Source organism: Nycticebus coucang, chromosome 15 (genome assembly GCF_027406575.1).
Source record: "Nycticebus coucang isolate mNycCou1 chromosome 15, mNycCou1.pri, whole genome shotgun sequence".
Lineage (NCBI taxonomy): Eukaryota > Metazoa > Chordata > Mammalia > Primates > Lorisidae > Nycticebus > Nycticebus coucang.
Genome location: NC_069794.1, coordinates 22,537,892 through 22,541,994, shown reverse-complemented (window position 1 = coordinate 22,541,994; position 4,103 = coordinate 22,537,892). Strand labels below are relative to the sequence as shown.

General features: G+C 34.3%; 1 non-coding gene across 1 annotated transcript; it reads left to right on the top strand.

Moving 5' to 3' along the window:
• The first annotated feature begins 595 nt into the window (after positions 1 to 595).
• On the top strand, positions 596 to 702 carry LOC128567078 (U6 spliceosomal RNA). The gene has a single exon (XR_008374750.1). It is a non-coding gene; the product is annotated as a U6 spliceosomal RNA (small nuclear RNA).
• Positions 703 to 4,103: the final 3,401 nt, after the last annotated feature.

The following is a 4,103-nucleotide window of genomic DNA, read 5'->3' as shown; positions in this document are numbered from 1 at the left end:
ACTAATTATCAGAGAAATGTAAATAGAAACTATAATGAGATATCCTCTCACCCTAGTTAAAATGGCTTTTAACAAAAAAGGCAGGCAATAAGGGAAGCTGGCGAGAACTTAGAGAAAAGGGAATCCTTCTACACCATCAGGGACAGTGTAAATTAGTGGAACCATTGCAGAGAATAGTACGGAGCTTCCTCAAAAAACTAAAAATGGAGCCCTTGTATGACCCAGCAATTTCAATGCTGGTTATACATCCAATAGAAGGGAAATCAATGTATTGAAGAGATGGTTGCAATCCCATGTTTATCATAACCACAACATGGAATCATCCAAAGTGTTCATCAGAGTTCCAATAGATGAAGAAAATGTGAACAGGCACAGAATGACAAATATCAATGTTTTCACTCATAGGTGCAAGCTAAAAGCAAATTGAGGTCACAGAGATAAAGAGTAGAATGACGGTGACCAGAGACTAAAAAGCACAGTATGGAAGTGAGGACAGGAAAGATGGTTAATGGGTACAAAGATACAATTAGATGGAAGGAATAGAATCCAGTTCTCAGAATCACAATAGGGCCATGATAGTTAAAAATAATTTACTGTGCTGGCTTCGTCAGCATATATACTAAAAGTGTAATGATACAAAGAAGATTAACGTGGCCTCTGGGCAAGGATGACAGGCAAATTCGTGAAGTGTTCTACATTAAAAAAAATAATAATAAGAGTGATAATTTACTGTATATTTCAGAATAAGTAAAAGAGTGGGACTGAAATGTTCCTAAAACCAAAAAATGATAAATCCTTTAGGTGAGGGGTTACCCAACTACCCTGATATAATCATTACATATCATATTCTTGTATCTAAATGTCACATGTACCCAAAAAATATATATGCTATGTATCCATAATAATTATAAATAAATAAATAAATAAATAGTAACTCTAAGCAAGCTTCTTCAAAGCCCCCAAAATGAAGTGAACTGAAGAGACCACAGAACAAGTACATCCAATCTTTATACCCAGCTTAGTAAGAAAGAGTTCACTTTCTCCCAGATTTTTGAGTAAATTACTATTTTGTCCTTTTTACTCAAATTGAGGAATACATAAGTTTGTTGTAATTCTTTCAAATAATCTGTGTAGTTTACATTAATAGTATTTGATATTGGAAATGCCAAGGTCAATTTTAATGCTGAGTCTCTGGAGTTAAAGATGCTTCAAGTTTCTTTTATTAAGTAAATGACCACATAACCCCCACGACTTAAAGAAAAACTTTTACTTAAAAAAAATGAAACTGTGAAACTTAAAAACTGAAGTAAAACTTTTTAGCTAAACTAAAATGACCACAGTGTAGTTTGTATATTTCACTTTATTCCAATCCATCAAATTTTTGGTTAACTCAGATTGACTTCTGTTCAAAATAACAACTTTTCATATTTCTTTACTCCTTCTGACTAAATTTCACCTTTTCATAAACTGTTGTTTATATAAGGAATGATTCTTTTTTTTTAAACTGTACTAACAAGTGTATTTAAGAGAAATAAACGGAAGCTCCATAAGCATCTTTAACCCCAGAGACTCATGTGTTAGTCACTAATGCAATTTCATGATATAGAGGACAACTTCATGCAACATTAGCAGCAATATTTCTTCACTAAAAATTGTTAAGGAAATTACAGTAATTTCAAATTTGTATGCATATCGTTAGGCTGAAATAAAACAGTAAGTCACACTAATTTGTTTTTGTTAATAGGTGTTTGAAGCTTTTCTAATTCAAGAGGAAAATAATGCTTTGTTTTTCGAAAAAGTATGTTGGGTTTCCTTTAAAGGGTTAAGGAAGTTAAATACAAAAAGCAATTTTGGTATCTCTTACCTTTTATTTAGTGCCTATGCTATTACTAGAGAATTTGATAATGTCTTTAAAATTTTGGATCTTCCATTAAGAGTGATTTTAATTAACTACTTTTCATAAAAACTACTCAATATGTCTTTCAAAATGTTACCACAGTTTATTTTAAAGCTTTTGAATTTTATTTGACAAGCCTTCTAGACTAATAAGATGATAATCATTTATCAGCCTGCAAATGTTTATATACTTTATACTCATGGCTTTTAAGCCATATATTTTTTTTTCATTCCCATGTTCATGGCCTCAGTTCTCAACTCTCTTCAGACTAAAATTGTCCTAAACTTTCAACAGTATAATAAGATACTAGTACTTGTACTCCTCCTAATGCAGTTACCACTATTACTACACGCAATATATAATAGATATTAGTTATAGGAAAATTCTGTTCTTACTCTGGCCATGATGTATGCTCACATACATTAGACCAGCACTATCTCATTTTGTAACATGCTATGTGTTAGATATTTGAAGATGTTTGTATTCATCATATTTTATATCAAATGTAGGAAATTATGTAATTTCTCACATTCACACAGGTAATACATGACTTAAAAAGTTGCATTTATTTATACAATCTTTAATAGATTATAGACTTTTAACATAGAATTAGGAAGCTGTTTTTTTTTTTTCCTATTCTGGGATATTAACATGGAACGCCTAAGTAGTGTTTTTATGTTTTCCTTCTTCAATATTTGTATGATTACCTTTTGAAAATTTAGATTCCTAATTCATTTGAGATTTAACTTTCCATACTGTATGACCTTAATGCAATTTCATGATATACATACAATTTTATCTTCTTTCCCAAGGAAATGCCAGTTATATTTCTCAATGTCATTTATTTCTAATTCATCATTTCTCCTCTAATTTGAGATGCTGCGTTTATCCCCATGCTAAATTTCCATAGGAAATGTTTCCATATCTAATTTTTCTACTGTGTGTCAATGCCTATTTATATTTCTGTAAATTGCTATTTAACATATCCAAGTTTTATAATAAAGTTCAACGTGTGGCAGGCCTGTGCATCAGCGAGGATTTACATAACGAAGCAGAAATTTCATATACAATGTCGCAGAGATTTGACCACATATAACTTTGAAAGATGGGTGAAAAGATTCTGTAAGTCTTTTGCTTTTCTTTCTTTCTTTTTTTTTTTTTGTAGAGACAGAGTCTCACTGTACCGCCCTCGGGTGGAGTGCCGTGGCCTCACACAGCTCACAGCAACCTCCAACTCCTGGGCTTACGCAATTCTCTTGCCTCAGCCTCCCTAGTATCTGGGACTACAGGCACCCGCCACAATGCCCAGCTATTCTTTGGTTGCAGTTTGGCTGGGGCCGGGTTTGAACCTGCCACCCTCCGTATATGGGGCTGGTGCCCTACCAACTGAGCCACGGGCATCGCTTTTCATTTGATTCTGAACCTTCAGGAACGAAGGGCAGGCAGTGAAGAAAGGAAGATGGATGTAAAGTGAGAGAGAGCATGGATAGATTGAAATAAACTCCAAACAAATTGGAAACTGTGTTAGTTTCTTACCTCCAACTTTGATCATATTGTTGTCCTGAGGGAAAAGTTGTCAAACTTCATCACGGACCTAAATATGCATTTGGTTCAATTGTTGGGGAAGAGGAAACAGTTTCAGGCAAGCTGCTGTGCCATGCGGATGAGGCGAGCCGCCCTGGGTCTCAACATGCATGAGCTCAAACAGCACCTGGTGCTTCTTAACCAGCCTTCTGATTCTATAAAGCAATAGGAATTCTGCTTCCTTTCCACCTTCCAAATTTCACACACGTATCTCTAGGGCCTCTCTCAGCCAGAAATATATGGAGGAGGAAATTTTATAAAACATAATTTAACCGAGTCAAGTAGATATATAATAAAGCCAGCCCAATATGTCTCTCATAAGCTCAGCCCCCAAACAGGATTATTAAGTCTCTACGTAGCTTCTAAATAAAGAATATAATGGAGTTATGTTTCCAACAGATATGAAGCAACCATTCCCCATGCAACTGAAAACAAGCTTATTCTTTCCCCAAGAAAAGATAATCAATCCCTTTTTTGCCTTTGGGTGGTGGTCATTATTTTTCTACCTGAGTCACACTACCGTATTTATAACTTAAATACGGAGATGCAAAGTTAACTGCTATTAATATGCTTTATTTTATTGGGAGGGGAAAGATAAGGGAGAAATTCTTATAGCACATTC